Source organism: Symphalangus syndactylus, chromosome 16 (assembly GCF_028878055.3).
Source record: "Symphalangus syndactylus isolate Jambi chromosome 16, NHGRI_mSymSyn1-v2.1_pri, whole genome shotgun sequence".
Lineage (NCBI taxonomy): Eukaryota > Metazoa > Chordata > Mammalia > Primates > Hylobatidae > Symphalangus > Symphalangus syndactylus.
In genome coordinates, this window is record NC_072438.2 from 43,395,314 (window position 1) to 43,415,742 (window position 20,429).

Genomic DNA, 20,429 nt, shown 5'->3' on the forward strand with positions numbered 1-20,429 from the left:
TGTCATGCTTCAGAGTTTTCCCTGTTCTATATTAATACTTTGATTCAGAGAGGTGGTGGGCAATGGACAGTGGGCATTGTCACTAGTGACTCAAAAGGCAGAATGCAGGAAGAAGGTGATGGCTTTGCTATCTGATGCTAAAGAATAAAATTTTAACAGTAAAAATACCCAGCAAATAATAAGTTCTACTCTGTGTTCTACCATTACCTGTATCTAGATAAAGGCATATTTTCCTTGCATACAGACATTTCAGTTTTCATTACAACATTTGGGACCACTGCTCCACACCATGAGTATTGTTTTATTTCCATAAAATCTTTATGTCAACATGACCTGTGGGTAGAGGTAGTGTGATTGGTCCAGACCTCAGACTTCTTAGGGGTTGTAGTTTTGTCTTGTCTTCTCTTTTCTCTCCTCATTTCATTCATCACTCCTTCCTTTTCCCCTCCTTTCCCCTTTTCCTCTCTTCTCTGATTTACTTCCCCTCTCTCTGAAAACTGCTTGGTGCCTCTTTCCAGAGAGGGCATTGTTACTGGACTTTTCTGTACTTTTGTTCCCTCATCTATAAAATGGAACCAAGAGTCATCTCTAGGTTATTGTAGGGATTGAACAGGACACTCTATATTGATGGACTTAGCAAAAAAATTGATGTGTGGTAAGTTTTCTAAAAATAGAGAAGTAACAATGATACTTGTCAAAGAAAAATTGTAACCAGAGGTTGTTAAATGGACAAAAAAGACTTCATTCAAGACTACCGTAGTGGTAGAGAGAGGTCTAACTCAATGCCACTGAATCAAAAGGAGAGAGGAGGGAGCAGGGAGTAGGAGATCAAGGTGATTATCATGGATGTTTGCTAATAGGCACTTATTGAAGTTAAGCTTCTAACCTCCCATGGAGTCTGAGATGGGGGTGCTGTCTCATTTGATGATTACATTCCAAATGAATACTCCCAGGCTCTCAAGAAAGAGATTCCTAGGTGGTAAAACTGGCAGAGGCAGAGAGAACAGCTATGTCTCAAAGGTGCAGAGAAAGAAATTACAGTGGAAAGTTTTCTAAAGTAAATGCTCTAAGAAAAGGGAGTCAGTAGCCTACAGTCAGGAAGAAGTCTGTCTAAGATTGAAGTCAAGTTGAAGGGAACCTTAAGGCCATCTTAGTCATCATGTTTAAGATGAAAGTTAAAGTAACTGCAATGCGCATGGACTGTGGAGACAATGAGTTAACAGCAAAATGATTTGTATTTCATATTCATTTTCACTTAGATAAAAATAGTGTCATTCGAGCACAGTGGCAGAGAATCCCTAAGGTCCAGCTGTGAGCACTGGTGGAACATTAATTACATAGGTTGAAAGACTCTTCAATAAATCAGATTTGTGTTCTTTGAACTTTCTAAATTTAGAGATTTAATATCAGCATCAGCGAAAGGACATATATATTATGGGAATTGAGAAATAATGTATAACTCATTAGTGTCTAATACCTGGGTTAAAATATTTGTACGTTGAAATATAAATCCTCTTTATTCACCTCCAACTTTATGTGTGAATGTGTTATTAGGGTACCTTTAATATGAATCCTACGTGTACAGCCTCAGGCCCCCATGGAGGAGAAGAATATCAAAATAACTACTCATTGTTCCAAAAGGTTGACAAAATTTAAGTCTGAAAATGGTTCCTCTTTATACTCTGTAAAATCCCCCTTCTTGAAGTGTGTTGAAGCTGAAGTTTATTCTAATTATAGGTAGGAAAGGCCACCCATTTTCAGCAACTAGATTAAGGAATATATGTAGATGAAATTGGATATGCTGGCAAAATCAGATATGAAAATGCAAATGTCCTGGGAATTAGGTATTTAAGTCAAAGAAAAATATGCAAATGACCTACTTTTTACACTAGAAATTTTTGTTAAAGTTCTGCTTTTGAATTTTGGAATCTGTTCAGTATTTCTTTCATGTTTAAGATGTGGAAGAGTCTCGTACTTCCTGGTAATTATATTCATTATAATTGTTATTAAAATTTACTAAACAATAACATAATAATGGAAAACAACTGGTATGGAGAATAAGCAAGGCTGGATTCATAAACAACTTCATCCTTTTAGTGTGTGATTTTTGACAAATCTATGAATCCTTTTCCTGTAAAATAAGAATAATGATACCTTGTCTACTATTATCACAGAAATCCTTCTCAGGGGAGTTAATAGAGGTGTATTACATTTGAAAATGGTGTTTAACTTTCAAAATACTGAGTAAGTTCATTAATTATTAGGTGCCATATGAAACACAACTGAACTACAGCAAGTTCTCACTTACTGGATAGGTTCCTGGAAATGGACTTTAAGAAAAATCACATATAAGAAGACCAGTTTTCACCATGGGCTAATTGATATAAACAAAAGATAAGTTCCTATAGGATGTTTCTGGTCACAAAAATATCATGAAACTTCTAAATAACGACAAAACACTTCTTACATTCAACAGTGAAATAAATATGACATTACATACATTTAAGAAAGGTTGATTAAAAAAAAACAGGTAAGATAATAATTTACCCTCTTATTGCAGTTCAGGGTCGAGGGTGACCAGAGTCTCTCTTGGCAACTTGGGGTGCAAGGTGAGAACCAGCCCTGGACAGGATGCCATCCCATCACAGGGCAACTCACAGCCCGCCCCCACCCCCCCGAACACACACACAAACACACATAGTCAGATAAGGACAAGGTAGAAATGCCAATAAACCTGACAGGTGCAGCTCTGGGATGTGGGAGGACTCTGGACTACCTAGAGAAAACCCATGCAGACATGGGGAGAACGTGCCAACTCCACACAGACAATGGATGCAGCAGTAATCCTTTTATTTTCTCATTAATATTATAACTAAACGAAGTTGAAAGAAAGGATGTTGTTTGAGGACCTGCGATCTATGTATTTCTAGTCTTGATTTTTCTGTGAAACTATATTATAGGTGAAATCTAGGGTCCATCTTCATGAGACAGACTTCAACCCCAGTTCTAACCTGGCGGGCAATTGAAAGTCCTATCTAAGACTTCTAGATGGATGGAGGGGTTACATTCTCAAGGTCACCTTTGCTTGTACGCTTGTACTTCTGCCTGTGCTGTCTCTGTTCCTCACTGAGCATTCCTGATGTTAAACTAACCCTCCTTTTATAGTTTCCACAAACAAGATGACAACAACAAAGAAACAAGCACAAAAAGCATTTTTTATAGGGTTTACAGATTTCAATTCCTACAATTTAAATGGCATATTAGACATTTTAATTTTTAAATTGTCATGTTAGCTATGCTTCCATGGAGCTTTCTTACTGACTTTTATTGCCTACACCGAAGCATCTGATCATCTTGCTACAGTTTGCTCCTCTTTTATCTGTTCTCTTCTTTCAGAAGCCAGCAACAATATTGAGAAACAAAGACAAAATAATTCTTTTTCTCATATAGGGAAACTTAAATTTTCTTTTTATTGATTCGGCTGTAGTTCATACACAGGCCTTATGATCATACATTGTATTCTGATAGATGATTCTGTTTATCAAATAGCACTGGGCTTTTTCCAGAAAGAACTCTGGTGCCAATTGTGACAATTAAAATACTATTTCACCTTGCTACCTAAGGAATAATTGTTATACTTAAGGCAATTTGTTAATAAACTTACTGTTTTCCTATAATAAGGATATGGACTATAGCATCATTTTGAATAGTTTTAGCTTGATCAAGAGCTTAGAACTCTCTTGATGTCCAGCATGCAGTGGCATTCTTGAGGTCAATTCTGAATAATATGTGTGGGTTGTTTATATAGCAATATAAGTCAATGGTTTGTAGATGGCTTTCTTGATAGAGCTGGAGATCTAGTCGATAGAAATTTTTTTGTAGAAGCAATTGTAAAACGACTTATTAAGTTATATATAAGACTCATTCTCAGGACCACATTCATTGCCACCACTGAGTAAGGATTCAATAAAAACAGGTCAAATGATGTTGCAATGAACAAACAAGATAAAAAGTGAGGTGCAGAAACAGAAGCAGAGTTTTATCAGTAACTATATGTCAGTGCCTTGCTCTGGGAATTTTGACCTTCTGTTTCTCTACTAATCTTGCCTGTTTCTCATTTTGCAGTTATTTCTTATTGTAATTTTTGTGTCCTCCTAAATGCTCCATTCATTTAATCCCTTTCTATCATTCTCTTTTCCTTGCTGTTTTTTTCATGTTTGCATTTGAGAAACAAATATTAGAAATGTTGATTCAATCACCTGGAATAATAAAAGGACCTTTTTGAACCCAGATAAATCATTTGAGGGCCTCTATTAAACATGTGTCTTGATATTCAGTCTCAATAACCACAGACATTATGAACACGTGCAGGAGGAACGGGAAGTATTGCTGTGTGGAAGGGTATGAGTGGCCTGTGAATCTACCTCACTCTGCCTTTTTGCTGAAATAGCTCTTAACTGCAGATTCAGCATGAAAATATGCCAATTCTAATAGGCCTTCATTAAAATTTTTAGCTAACATAGTCAGAATATTTGTTTTCTATGGAGTCATAATGACAGCAACGCAGGCAGGGCTACTAAGAATCAAATATTTTCAGATGAAAAGAAAAAGGGCCCATGAAACAAAAACATCTAATAGCTCATCATTCTGATTTTTGACAGCATAAACACATGTTCACTGTAATTACCAAGAAATGAAATGGACTATTATGCAAAGACATCATATATTTGGAGGAGAAATTATTCATGTTGGTTTTTATGGTAATGATCCTCACAAATTGTTTTTTGTGATGGTTATCTCTGGTCCAACAATTTTGCTGATGATCAGAGATGATCCAGAGATACCATGTCAAGGTGATTAATCCTCTACCAGGATATTTTCTGTAATTATTGATCTTGATCTTGAATTAGAGATGTCTGTATAGAATTTGTGTTTGCTGGTGAAGGGTTTTGTAAGAAAGTCTTTGTAGGTGATAAGGGGTAGTTGGTGGGGAGAATGAGTTATTATTAGGTCAGACAGCTGGGAGGTAGTTTTCAAAAGAGTATAATGAAAGCCTTCTATGATTTTTTTAATCAACTAGACAATTTTTCAAAAAAGCACAGATTTCAAGTCTCCTATCTTTTGGTTAGATCATGTGTTGTACCTTTGGTTTGGAGAATGTGATCAGTATGCACAGAGAGAGAAGAATAAGAATTCCCTGGGTTTGAGAATATTATAGCCCTAATGTAAATATATTTCTATTGCAGTCCCTTACACAAATACAAATCAGGATCCCAAATAGCAAATTGAAAAAGAGTTAAAAACGTGCCCCAGATAGTGAAAAATTGTGTGTAGGTAATTAAGCTTTTTACAGAGGCTATTTAAATTTGCAGCAAACATCTCTTGACACCTAAAATCCCTGTGGGTATGATTGAATTTGTGCAAATATGTGTTATTTTTCTAGCAGTTGTTTTTTTACCAAAATAAAGTTAATAAGACTGAGCTAAAAATTTGATTTAGATTTTAGTAGAATAACTATCTGGGGTTTTACTTAAAAGAGATCCTTAAAGGTGTCAAAGTGAAGATCTATAAAACTAGGTTGAAAAATCCAAATAACAATGATTAACATTTTTAGCTAATTACTTGCAAAATAGAATTAAATAAATTATTTTGTGGATCACTAATTATGCTCTATTATAATCATTGGAAGTTTGCATATTTTGCTTGTTCTAAACAAGATTTGAACCCAGGATTCATGTATATGGCACTGGGCACATTGCCTAGGTTTTCTATGTCCCAGTTACCTCAAGTATAAAGTAGAAATTAATAATAATATTTACTTTTAGTGTCTTTGTGAGGGAAAGTCTAACGAATAGCATGCCCTTACACAACTACGTTTTGAAGCAATTGAGAAATAAGACAGGCGGGCCTGTAGTCCCAGCATATTGGGAGGCTGAGTCTGGCAGATAGTTTGAGCCCAGGAATTCAATATTAGCCTAGGCAATGTAATGAAACCCTGTCTGTACAAAAAGTACAAAAAATAAGCTGGATATGGTGGTGTGTGCCTGTGGTCCCAGCTACTGGGGATGCTGAAGTAGGAAGATCGCTGGAGCCTAAGAGTCAGAAGTTGCAGTGAGCAGAGATCGCACCACTGCACTCCAGCCTGGGAAATAGAGGGAGACCCTGCTTCAAAAAAAAAAAAAAAAAAAAAAAGAGAGAGAGAGAAATAAGACAAAAGAGTCAGCAGAGAACCCAAATATTATAGTGTCAGCAGGAAGAGGCAGTTTAGGATGGGAACCAGATCAGAATTGTTCCTGTCTGTCCACTTAGGCTAGATCTTGGAACAGGGTATGCCTTGGGGGAGTGGAAAAGGTGGGGAATTAAATCTGCAGAAAAGTATCACTTACATAAATTGCTTCAGTTTACTGATTCCTAAAAGGGTAAAACATCAGAAATCAGATATTTTGTCTAGAAATTTTGAAACATGTACTCCATCTGTTTGAATACATGGATTAGTGGCTGTAGCCTAATGACCAGGTAATTCACTGTACTTCTACGGGAAAGAGTAAAGGGTGAAGAAGATAGACATGCTTCATAAAACTGCCTCTTCACAGATGTTCCCTGCTAACATTCCCTACCTTTTTATCTTCCCAGCCCATTGAAACTAACTTTTCAGGTTATGCTGATGCGGGAGTATGGCTAGTTTCTTAAGGAGGTTGCTATCTTCATGAGGTCACTCCCCCAATCCCAACCACTCTCCTACAAGTATTCTTCTAAGATTATTGGTGGGCCGTGTAGATTTTGCCCTGCACACACTCTGGAATGAATCAGAACAAAGCATTAATATATCCACTCTTATCCCAAAGTATGTAAAAACTTTTTTTTTCCCATGCAATGACATAAAATGAAAATTGATGAATAATAAATTATATGTAGTATAGCATTAATGTATAGTAAATTCCATATAGATTCTTCAGCACTAAAGTTCCAACAGTACAGAGAAGCCACAAATTTAAATATAAATCCTATCCTTGATGAAATCCTTTCCTAGCCTATGATCAAACTCTCAAGCTGAACTTAAGTCCAAAAATTAAATGCCTGGATTTGGGCTGAATTTTCTGAATTTTTCAAAAAAGCACAGATTTCAAGTCTCCCATCTTTTGGTTAGACCATGTGTTGTACTTGTGGTTTGGAGAATGTGATCACTATGCACAGAGGCTCAGTAGGCATTTATAGTTTCATGCCCCCAACTAGATCTCATTTTCTGTGAGCTGTCTGGGACCTATGTCTGGTAGGGACTTTTGGTGTTTGAATAATTCAGGTAAGAGCAGTTTCGGAGTGTTTTACACACGTCTCCTTTCCCACTAGTGTAAACTTACCAAGACAAATACAAGGAGTGAAAGGAGGATCAGAAATACAATGTCAAGGTTAATCCTAGAGCAGTCAGGCCCCAGGCCATGGCAAGAACTCTCTTTCCTTTCTTAAACTGTGATCCCTGTGTGGCTGTGCCCTAACCAGTCAGCTGAAATACTTGTAACTGAAATAACATTGTGTTAAGAATCACAGATTAGCCAAAAATTAAATATGTGAGTCTATGAATTTTGGGTTGTTTCTAACATGCAGAGAGTGATGCACTGCAGGCATTTTGAAAACTGTTAATGTTTGTTAAGCATGTTTTCTTGCTTTTTAGAATTTGGACTTGGAGGATTTCTACCTTTAAATTTCTAGCTTTATTCCAGTGCTTTTTGTCTGTTTGATGAATTATTTTTTAAAAAAACATTAAATATTAAAATGGCATAGAATTATTTATGTAAATACTAAACTTTCATGTGCTCTTACACATCTATTAAAAATATTGTAGAAAGAAGAAAATGTAAAAGTGCTGTGAAAAGCTTTCGTAAATGTGTATTTCTGACTTGATGTTTGTAACATATAGCCAAGTGAGGAAAGCATGTTATCTTATGATATGAAGAATTTGAGTTCTCTGAAAAGTATCACATGTACATGCATGTATTATTCATGAATGAGAGCTGGCAAGTGTCCTATCAGTAGAAAAATATCTGGAAAAATATATCTCAAGCTATTAACAATGATTGGTTTGGTAGATGGAATTTTGTACGTACATGTTTTCCTCCTGGTTTTTCTGTAATGCTTCCATTATGAGGAAAAATAATAAAAGAGACAACGAAATAAATAAATAAATAGAGCTATTTCTTAGTGGGAATGCCAGATCTTCTGAATTTTATTTATTATTATTTTTTAAACTTCTATTTTAGGTTCAGGGGTACATGTGCAGGTCTGTTATATAGGTAAACTGCCTGTTATGAGAGTTTGGTGTACAGATAATTTTGTCACCCATATTTTCAGCTTGTATTGGGCCATTTTCACATTGCTATAAAGAAATACCTGCAACTGGGTAATTTATAAAGAAAAGAGGTTTAATTGGCTCACGATTCTCCAGGATGCACTGGAAGCATAGCAGTTTCTGCTTCTGAGGGGGCCTCAGGAACCTTCCAGTCATGGTGGAAGGCATAGAGGAAGCAAGCATTTCGCATGGTTGGAGCAGGAGCCAGAGAAAGCGGGGAAGAGCTACACACTTTTTTTTTTTGAGATGAGTCTCGCTCAGTCGCCCAGGCTGGAGTGCAGTGGCGCGATCTCGGCTCACTGCAACCTCCGCCTCCCTGGTTTGTGCCATTCTCCTGTCTCAGCCTCCCGAGTAGCTGGGACTACAGACGCCTGCCACCACGCCCGGCTAATTTTTTGTATTTTTAGTAGAGATGGGGTTTCACCATGTTAGCCAGGATGGTCTCGATCTCGTGACCTCATGATCTGCCCGCCTAGGCCTCCCAAAGTGCTGGGATTACAGGCCTGAGCCACTGCGCCCGGCCAAGAGCTACACACTTTTAAATGACCAGATCTTATGAGAACTCACTCAATGCTTGAGGACAGTATAAAGGGAATGGTGCTAAACTATTAATGAGAAAACACCCCTACCTCCTAGCATGAATCAGTCACCTCCTACCAGGTCCCACCTCCAACATTGGGATTACAGTTTGAATTTGAGATTTTGGGCGAAAACAGATCCAAACAATATAACAGCTTAAAGATACTTTCTTGCTTAACTAGTTTATACTTTCTATGAAGAAATGATAGACATTATCAAGAGAAATGATAGACATTATCAAGAGAAATGATAGACATTATCAGACAACTATGACCATACCATTTGTTTTGCAATCATTTCATGAATTTTGAGCCCATGCTTTTATAACCACTTAGGGCCACAGAAAAGTTCTAATATGATGAAAGTTCATGTACAATTTTTGTTATTTGAGATGAACAGTGTGAAATATATAAGTGATATATATTACATATGTTATCTTATATAATATGTATGTGTATATATAGTTCTAAAATTAATTACACATTTTACCAAAAAAATTTAAGAAAAATCACCCCCTCCAATAAAACCTTGCTTAGAGGCAATTTGAAGTTTGTCATGATTTATCTCAATTTTCATGATATCCCTATATCATCCATATGCAAATGATCAATGTCTAGGTATGCTTATTTTTGACAATTTGATTGCTTCAAGGAATTTTTTTCTCAGCCATTTGCATCCACTACACTTTTTAAGAGTATTAAGAAAAAAGTAGAGTTATGATGGTGCATGAGATTCTTAAGCCCTATGGGCATTCGAACCACATTAGTATCAATCCTCCTGGTCTAATTGGTCTGTGCTGTTATTGTATCATCTGGCTCTCATGCTCTCTATGTATATCTCTTTCTCTGTCTCCCTCCCTCTCTCTCTCTCTCTCTCTCCTCCTCTGTGTGTGTGTGTGTGTGTGTGTGTGTGTGTGTGTGTGTGTTTTGTTGAACAGCAGAATTTGCAGCAGCCCAGTCACCTTCCTTCACCCTATTCAGCCTTGTGACCCTCACATATTTGTGAGATGACTGGCTGCATGTGGACAAATTCTGAAACTAAAGTTAACAGGGGTGAGCAAAGGCCAGAGTGGGCAACGATGAAGGCAGGAGCAGGCTAACAGAAGATGCCCAAGCATGACTGTTGACCCACAGTGCCCTCAAGGACTGCTGCCCACCTGGCTTTTCTGCTGATCAGACAACTCGGACTTCACTTCTGACTTCTTTATTTTCTTTTTCAGAATTAACCTCTATCCCTGGCCTGGCTTTTTTTTTTTTTTTTTTTTTTTTTGATTCTATGCTGAGTATTTTTCATTTTATTTAATCCTCTTCAAGCATGTTAGATATCCAACTCACAGTATGTCTCCTGGGATAGAAGGAAGTTACTGGACCTGGCAGGCACAGCATACAAAATTTGATGTCTTAAAATCTTGCAGAAAAAGCAATAAAGTCAGTCAAAATTCAATCTTGGAATTTATGTTCATTCTTTCTTTTAATTATCCATTTAGTCAAGATTTAGTCTCTATGCTGCCGTGCCCTGTTCTAGATGCTGTGGATAAAGTAGGAAACAACACAGCCAAGACAAGCTCCCTGTTCTCATGAAGGTTACAGTTGAGTGGAGTACACTGAAAATTAGTAAACAAGTGACCGTATGATAGGGTTTCATGTGGTGATAAGTGTCATGAAGAAAAATAGTGCAGGAAAAATGGACAGAGGTTGATAGATGGTCAGGGAAGGGCCCCTGGGGAGGCAACAGGAATAAAAAGAGAGAGTAAGCCAAGCACAGAACTATGGGAATACATTTTCTGGTAGATGGAAATAGCAAGTCCAAAGACCGTGCAGCAGGACTCAACATGCCTAGGAATCTGGAAAGCAAGAAGGTGGCCAGGATGGCTGGGGAGGAGAAAGCAAGGGCTGAACAGTAGGAAATGAGGGCAGAGATGTCTTCAGAGGCCAGATTTATGGGGCTTTGGAGGCCAGGTCTACGTGGAGTTTGGATTTTCAAATAGTGTAATAGGAAGGTACTGAAGGAGAGGAGTCGATGTGGGCATGACCTAATCTGATCTATATATTGAAAATACAGCTCTGGTTGCTGAAAGGAGACTATATTGTGGGCAGGTAAGCAGGAAAGAAGGGGATCCATAGTTGGGAACAACAAAGAACCTGGCTTACCTGATTGCAAATGAAGTGATAAACATAAAAGTGACTTAGGTTCTGTGGGACTATTCAGTTGTAATAAGAGCGGTATATATTTAGGATAAGACAACTGAAGTTCAACATTGATCTATATTTTTAATCCTCCATAAACCCATTATCCATATTCCTGACAAGTGAAAAGCTCTGGCATATGACTCATTTATTTGTGAAATAACTTCCTTAGTCCACACAGATGGTGTTTGCAGAGGCTGTCATGGGGGCGGCCTGTTGGAGAAGCAGGGATTCTTAGAGTCACATGTGGCTATCTCACCTGTGGGGGAGAATGTGAAAATGCTATCCCTGCAAGTCAAAGCCAAATCACAAGCCTTTTACTGTCCTTTTCTCTGGTCTAACATTTAACATATTTTTGTGGCCGTTTTCTTGTCTTCTCCTCTACATAGCTTTGTGTAACTGTTGTCATAGCAACAAGATAGTCTACTTGGAAGAAATAGTTTGAACAAAACTGCATTATAAATCAACACCATCGACAATATGGTTCTTTTTACATCCTTTTTGTCAACGTGGGTAATATTAAGGAGCCATGCTTTTATTGAGGCTTAGATACATAAGACCCATTTTGTCTAATGCAGGAGTCAGCAAAGTTTTCCATAAAGGGCCGAAGAGTAAATATTTTAGGCTTCGAGGGACAAATAGTCTCTATCACAGTTACTCAATGTGCCCTTGTAACATGATCCAGCCATAGACAATATATGTAAATGAATAGAAGTGGCTCTGTTCCAATAAATCTTCATTTGCAAAACAGGCAGCAGACTGGATTTGGCCAGTGAGTCATAGATTGCTGATCCCTGATCTAATAATTTTCTCCCTCTCACTTTTGAAGATACTGCACAAAGTATGTTCACTGGGCCAACCACATCAGAATTTCTGGGTCCTACCCCAGAACTCCTGAATTCGAATCTCTGAGATTATAAATTTGTAAGAAGAGACCTAAGTGTGAGTTCAAATGATGAGGTCTTTCAAGCCTTCATGAAAACATCCCTAAATAGAGTGGAATGCAAATTACCATGAAGCTTCCCACATTCTGAAATCAATACCCATCCACTGTTAAGTGAGGTAACATATGAGCAGCCTGAATACTATAAAAAAAGGAAGAAGAAATTTGCCAACATTTTCAAGTCAGGAAGATTTTACTTGAAAATATGGATTTCCGGCTCCTCTTATAAGTCAGAAAATCTGGCAACAATAAGCCCACATTCTTGCATAGCAAAAATCTGCTAGAGTTGAGTCATGAGCACCTGATTCAGAGAAATCACATATGGTCAGATTTCTACCACTCTAACCACTTTAGATAATTCCACTTTTTACCATCTCTTATATTGTCCCATTTTCCCATTCAGTTGCAAGTCTGCCTTCTGTGGTCATTTCATTCTGCAACCACTGATTTAATAAATACGGCCTCAGTTTTTAAGTATGGCTTATTACTAACTAATTTATCCACCTCTCTTATAACAGAACTTGACGGCGTATGTCGTAAGCTGTACATACGCAAAGTTTTAATCTTCCCATTTTAACAGAATGTCTATAGAATCCAAAAGATAAACCTTTTTTATATTTTCTGTTGTAGTGCCTATAAATATGCTATTTCTAGAAAAATGACAGAAGGGACCTGGATAATAAATGCCAAAGTCAAATGCATGAATTTTTATCAATAGCTGAAATGTTTCAGTGAAACAGGAAGGATCAAGCTGCAGTCTTGGTTTAAAGAATTAAAGACTATTCAATCATTCCACTTTTAAAGCTAGAATGTGTACTCTGGATGCTCCCCTGTGTTTCCTGGGGGATATTTTCAGATGAAGCCTAGAAGGGGGAGGAAGATGGAGTGTAACTGGAAACATATGCATTTCCGGCTTGCTAGCAAATGTTGCTTTTCCCCTTTTGTACTTGCTGAAAAAAGTTAAAGTCTAACTCTTATCCATTGACATTCCCTTTTATTCTGTGCCCTCTCACTTTCTCCACTTCCTACTCTAAGCCCCTGGTGGGAGAAGGCTGGAGTATGTGGAAGAAAGGGGAGGGATCACTCAAAGATAGAGGGCACTTGTAAGAAAGATGCTTCTACTGGAGACTTAATGTTAAAAAGAAAAAATAATCACTTGAAAAGGGTTTATTGCTGTCTTTTTTGTAAAAGGAAAAGCATTTGTATTCACTCACAATAGTTCTAATTTTTAAATGCTCATCAGGTTATGACGAGGATTTAATGAGATCATACCCATGGAACATTTATCAGAGTGCTGTTCACATGTTGAGTCCTTGATATGCACCAGCTGTTGTTATCTACAATTTATTACTGTAACAATTATTGTTCATGATAAAAATAGTCATAATAATTTGGAAAAAATAAATTCACTGTGGAAGGGATTGCTAATGGTTATCTATTTTTTAAACTACAATCTGAATTGTTATATGCTATGTAGGTATATAATATCTATTTATAATATCTATATTAGGTTCACATATCTATAATAATGTATTATAGTATCTGGTCACCTCACAGTTTGTATAATATGTCAGAACACCCCAAAGTCATTTGAGTTTATTTATAAGCCCTGATCTCTATGACAAAAACAATTTATTTAAATGAACGTAATTTGCTGAATTTGATGAAACATTATACGTAGATGGACTAGGTAGCTGACAATATAATGTAATATGAAAGCTTTATTTACCTCTCTTGCATGCAAGATTTATCTTCCTTTTGATTCACCAATGACAAAATATCAATGTTAAAAAATATTTTAGATAAAGCCACAGAGGCTTCATACAATGAATGTAGTAGCCCATGATATCTTACCAGCACCAAACATATGTTCCTAAACAGAGTTTATCACTTCTTTCTCTAAAGCACCTTCTGATGATCCTGAGAAAATAGGAACAGCAAAACACTGTATTAGTCCATTTTCACACTGCTGTAAAGATACTACCTGAGACTGGGTAATTTATAAACAAAAGGGGTTTATTTGACTCATGGGTCTATGTGGCTGGGGAGGCCTCAGGAAACTTACAATCATGGAGGAAGGTGAAGGGGAAGCAAGGTACATCTTTACAAGGTGACAGGAGAGAGAGAGCGTGCAGGGGAAACTGCCACTTTCACACAGTTAGATCTTATGAGAACTCTCTTGCTATCATGAATACAGCATGCAGGAAACTGCCCCCATGATCCAATCACCTCCCAGCAGGTCCCTCCTCTGACATGTGGGGATTACAATTCAAGATGAGTTTTGGGAGGGGACACAGAGGCAAACCATTTCAAATTAAATTGAACGCTATTTACTTATTTTTATTTATTTATTTTTTGAGCTGGAGTCTCACTCTTGTCACCCAGCTAGAGTACAGTGGCACAGTCTCAGCTCACTGCAACCTCTGCCTCCCGGGTTCAAGCCATTCTCCTGCCTCAGCCTCCCGAGTAGCTGGGATTACAGGCGCACGCCACCACGCCCAGCTAATTTTAGTACTTTTAGTAGAGACAGGGTTTCACCATGTTGGCCAGGCTGGTCTGGAACTCCTGACCTCAGATGACGCACCTGCCTTGGGCTCCCTAAGTGCTGGAATTACAGGCATGAGCCACTGCACCTGGCCGAAATTGAACCCTATTTACATTTCACTATTAAATTGAACACCCAACAAGGAAAAGTTGAAAAATACCACTGATCAGGGAGGTTTAAAAAATGAAGAGAAAATGAGGGAGAAGTTAAGAATATCAGAAATAAATGTTGGCTTTGATTTTTCTTAAAGAGAAAACTGCCTATTCCTTACTTAGCCAATACCCTATTTTGTTCACATCCTCCTTTAATTTTATCTACAGGTATCCATCCCACATTGTTTGGGTGTTGAATCTTATCTTCACAAAAATATGAACCCCTCTAAGATTAAGTAGGGAAGAGTTTGTTACTTTGGTCATTTTTGCTGTTGATGTCTCATGGTCCTTCTCAAACCAAAGACCAAATAATTTCTGTTTGTTTGAACTTCCGGTCATCCCCAAAACACACAAAACACAAATGCAGTTTGTTCCTAAAATACTGACAATATCCTGGCTCTTACTTCCTTGTCGGAAATTAACACTGCATATCACCATGAGTTCTCTTTATTTGGGTGTATTTTGCCCATTTTTAATTTATATGATTTTCCCTTGGCCCATGGTAGACTTTTCTCATGTCCTTGATTGACCTTCTGAAAAAAATACTCATATCTTGATGTCAGTATGGTGTTTCATCCTAGACACTGGACAGACACAAATTTACCCTTATTTGGTATATTATTTAAGCTTATTGTAACCCATGACTATTTTAAAGTGATAAATACTATGTGTGGTTTTCAAGAAACACAGATGATTATTGACGAAAAATTGCACCTCAATCACTTGTTAACATATTTTTGTGTGAATTTAAAGGATAATTTTTTGATGTATTTTCTCTACCTAAAAAGAAAAATCTCAGAGAGAACAGGCATAAGAAAAGTACAATCCTTAGTTATGGCCTGGATTTATACTGTGATAAAGTATATGTACCCGTGACTTTCTATTATTTTGTGCTATAAAGAGGCATCAATCTTGCTTTAGATACAATTGTCAAGTTGAAACATACTAACAGGCATAAACTAGAAATAATGCTTTTTTAGCTACCTAACTATACTCTTTAAAAACATTCTGTTTATGAATACTCATTAGGTTTTTTTCAGCAACAATGTATCAGGCTAGGAAGTTGACAAGATTCATATAATCAGCCATACAAATGCCTCTAATAGAAGCCTTTTAATTGCTTTGAAGCACAATCCATCATAAGCACATTTTCTGAGAACAAAGTTATCATACCTTAAATTATAAATTTCCCATATACTGAAGAGTAATATTTTATTTTATTTTTAGTTTTATGTCTCCCTAACCCTCTAATTATTGATATTTCTGGCAGGAAGAATATACATACAAGAGCTATCCTCTTTTAAATGACTAAAACCAATTTGAAAAATGCCCTATGTTAAGAAGCCGTATGGAATGCTATTGAAAACACACATCTGCTGGGTAATTTTTTCATGTAATTATGTAAAGTCAAATCTTCATAAACAAATAAAATTATAATCCCCAGTACTAGGTTTTGCAAAAATAGCACAATGCAGATCTTTTTATCCTAATGAGTCAATCAGAATTAAATTGAAGAAATACCACCACAAAAATTCATTTTTTTCCTCCTCTTTCATAAAGGATTCTAAGGAACTGCTCTTTGGCTGAAATCCATCACTGTATGCAGTGCTACATTTGACCCAGCAGTAAGTACTATGTTAATTTTCAAAGCCTGATTTGCTAAAATGCCCTTGGTTATTTGCCTGTCAACACTCCTTCCCCTTTTACTCCGAACAGAACATTATTGTTTCATCCCTGCTTCACTTCCTCACTTAGTCCATTCTGTTTTCATACCTGCTCCTCTAAGGTCAGTGATATGGGCTGAGATGTGTAATGGTTAGCTTTTGCTGCATAACAAACCATCCCAAAGTTTAGCAGCTTCAAAGACTTATCATTTATTTGGCTCATGATTCAGTGGGTGCGCAATTTGGGCTGGTTTTAGCTGATGGTGTTTTGGTTTCAGCTGGACTCAAGGGTGTGTTTGAGGAGAGCTACCCGTTTGGCTGGGCATTGATTGGGCTAGAATGGTTTCAACTGGAAGAATTCCAGTTTCTTGTGTCTCCCATCTTCCAGCAGACTAGCCCAGGTTATTTACATTGCAGCTGGGCAGGTTTCCAAGAGAGAGAGCAAGAGAGCTGAGGCATTAATGGCCTCCTGAGGCCGAAGCTCAGAAGTGTACACTGTCACCTGCACTACATTCTGTTGGCCAAAGTAAGACACAAAGCAAGCCCAGATTTAGAATGGGGAAGTAGAATCCATCTCTTGATGGGAGCAGCTGCAAAGTCACATTGCAAGGGGCGTGGATACAGAGAGCAGAGAAATTATAGCTATTTTTCCAAACACTCTACAACAAAAATATGTGATGTCTCTGGGAATAAGTTCCTTTTGTTACTTAAGAGGAAATCATTCTTTTCCTCCAAATATATTTTTGTGAGGATGTCAGATCTTTATCTGGAACAGCTAATTCAATATCAGCACAGTGGAAAGCCAGCACAGTGGAAAGCCAGCACAGAGAAAGAATGTGTCCAAAAACATGAAGGAGACCCAAGCATAAAGTTAACTTTAAAGACTATTCTTCCTCCCACTTCTCCCTGGCCCCCATTGTCCCTAGGCAACCAGTGAACTGCTTTCTGCCACTATAGATTAGCCTCAAATTTCTATGAATGGAATTATACAGCATGCATGCTCTGTCTGGCTTGTTTCACCCAACAAAATTATTTTGAGATTCTTCTGTGTTTTGCATGTACCAATAGTTCATTTATTTTATTTCTGAGTAGTGTACCATTGTATACCACATTTTGTTAACCCATTTACATGTTGCAAGATATTTGGGTTGTTTTCAGTTTAGAGCTAGGACAATAGAGAATCTATGATCGTTTGCATACAAGTCTTTGTGTGGACATCTGCATTAACTTTTCTTGAAACTAGAAGTAGAATGGTTTGGTCATATGGCAGATGTATCTTTGGCTTTTTAAGAAAGTGTTAAACTGTTGTTTGGAGGAGTAGCTGTACCATTTTACAAACCTACCAGCAACGTGTGAGAGTTCCATTTTCTCCACATCTTCAGGATCATGTATTATGGTCAGATTAGTTACTTTTTGAGATTCTAATAGGTGTTTAGTGGTATCCCGTTGTGCTTTTAGTTTGTATTTCCCTACTTTCTAATGGTGTTTCCAAGTGCTTATGTGCCACGCACATACCTTTTTCGGTAAGGTGTCTGTTCAAATATTTTGCCAATGTTTAAGTTGGGATGTTTGTTTTCTTGTTGTTGAGTTTTGCGAGTTCTTTACCTACTCTGGACAGTAGAATTTCATGTGGAGAAATGATGATCTATGGGTGACTCATATTTTTGCACATCATCTGTGCAAAAGCATTTATTTGTTTATGTAACAAACATCCTTGGAAAATGGAAGTAGTGTCTCTTTTCAGAGTGGAAGACATATTTGTTTGCTCGCCAGGATAATATAAGTAATTTTTCCTTTGGGAAATTGTTTGGCAGATTAATTAGCAGCCTCTCTAGAAGACTGGGGTGTTCTAAGATCAGAGATCCTCAGCTGTCATGCAAGCCCTCTACCTGTGCGGCATCACTGGGCTTCTCTGCATCATCTGTGGGAATTGCGGAAGGAAGGAGAAACCAATGAGAATGTGAAGCTCATGTTGCCTTTTGAGGAAGGTCAATTTATAAGCTGGGTTAAGAAGTAGGTTAAAATTTCAGACCTTTCACAGTTCTCAGTGCGTTATCAGGTATGTGATCTTCTCATATTTTCATAGTCCATGACTTTCACTCAGCAATGTCTTTCAAAATACAGATATTCATAATTTTATGTACTCTAATTTATTAACTTTTATTGATAATGCTTTTTTGTGTTTATCTTATTGAGTGTCTTGAAACCTTTATCATTATAAAAGATTATAAACCTTTATCATTGTAAAAAATAATAAAGGTTTTTCTGGTAATATTCTTTGCTCTGAAATCTACTTTTATAATATAGTAATTCTAGATGTCTTTTGAATAGCATTAACAGGGTACACTTTTTGCTTATTATTATTATTATTTTTAAAAAAATGGAGTCTCACTCCATTGCCCAGACTAGAGTACCGCAGCATAATCATGGCTCACTGCACCCTGGAACATCTGGGCTGAGGCAATCCTTTCACCTCAGCTTCCTCCCAAGTAGCTGGGACTACAGGCCTACACTACCAGGCCCAGCTAATTTTTTATTTTTTACTTTTTGTAGAGACAGGGGTCTCACTATGTTGCTCAGGGTGGTCTCTAACTACTGAACTCAAGCAGTCCTCCTATCTTGGCTCCTAAAGTGCTGAGAGTACAGGTATGAGTCACTGAACCAGGCTCTATTTCTTTAATTTTAACCTATTTGTGTTTTTATATTTAAACTAGACTTCTTGTAAGCAGGGCATAGTTGTGTCTTAACTCTGTATTCAACGTGACAATCTCTGCCTCTTAATTGAAGTGTTTAGACTATATGCATTCAACATAATAATGATATGGTTGAGTTTAAATCTACCATTTTGCTCTTTTTTATTTGCTTTTTTGGTTTTTTTTTTAACCTCCTTATCTGCTTTTTAAAAATTATTTGAGTATTTCATAATTAAGGAGTATTTTATGTTTTTGTAGTTTATAATTTCATCTCTTTTTCAGCTTATTAGCTATAACTCTTCGTTATGCTATTTTAGTGATTGCTTTGGGGTTGCAGTATACACATTTAACTTATCACAATATATTCTCAATCGACATACTTTCTCAGAAATAATATAAGAAACTTAAGTAGTATATTTCCATTTTTTCCCTTTTAGTTTTTATAATATTGTTATCATAGTCCTATATATGTTAAAAATTCCAAAACACATTTTAAACATTTCTACTTTATACTCTGTATTATCCTTTAAAGAAATTTAAATAATAAAGAAATTATTCATGTTTCCCAATGTAGTTAGCACCCCTGGTACTCTTTATCAATTTGTATATATTTATGTTTCCATCTGGTATTATTTTACTTCTGGCTAAAGAACTTTCTGTAACATTTCTTGTTGTGCACATTTCAGTGATGAATTCTTTTAGTCTTTGTATATCTGAACTACTCCTTAATTTGCCTTTATTGTATTTAGCTAGGTGAATAATTGCATTACTTTTTTTTGTTCTTTTAGTACTTAAAAACTGTCATTCCACCACCTTCTAGCTTGTATTGTGTTCTATGAGAAATCTGCCATCACCCTAACGCTTGTCCCTCTCTATGTAATGTATCTTTTCTCTTGGGCTGCTTCTGTAAGGTTTTCTCTTTGTTTCCTCACTAGTTTTAAGGAATTTGATTATTATATGCCTTCATGCGGTTTTCTCCTTGTTTTGTTTGCTTGATGTTTGTTGAGTATCTCAAATCTGTTGGTTTATACCTTTACCAACTTTGGAAAAAGTTCAGCCATTATCTATTCAAATATAGTTTTAGTTTCCCAACTTTTCTCTTTTTTTCAATGACTCCACTTATACATGGATTTGACTGCTTGAAGTACTTTCACATAACATTCATACACTGTTATTCTTGTTGGTTTTTTTTTTAATTTGTTTCCTTTGGATAGTTTCTAACCTCTTTCTTTCTGCTGTGTCTATTTCTCTTTAGTCATACACTGCGTATTTTTTATCTAAAACATTTTCTTTCTACCTCCAGAAGTTTGATGTTTGATTTGA

General features: G+C 36.8%; 1 long non-coding RNA gene across 1 annotated transcript in view; it reads left to right on the forward strand.

Moving 5' to 3' along the window:
- The window catches only part of LOC134732734 (uncharacterized), a 30,268-nt gene extending 13,900 nt beyond the window's left edge, over positions 1-16,368 (forward strand). Inside the window, exon 3 of the long non-coding RNA XR_010116217.1 lies at positions 16,310-16,368. This is a non-coding gene — a long non-coding RNA (uncharacterized lncRNA). The remainder of the gene's footprint in view (positions 1-16,309) is intronic.
- The last annotated feature ends 4,061 nt before the right edge of the window (positions 16,369-20,429 follow it).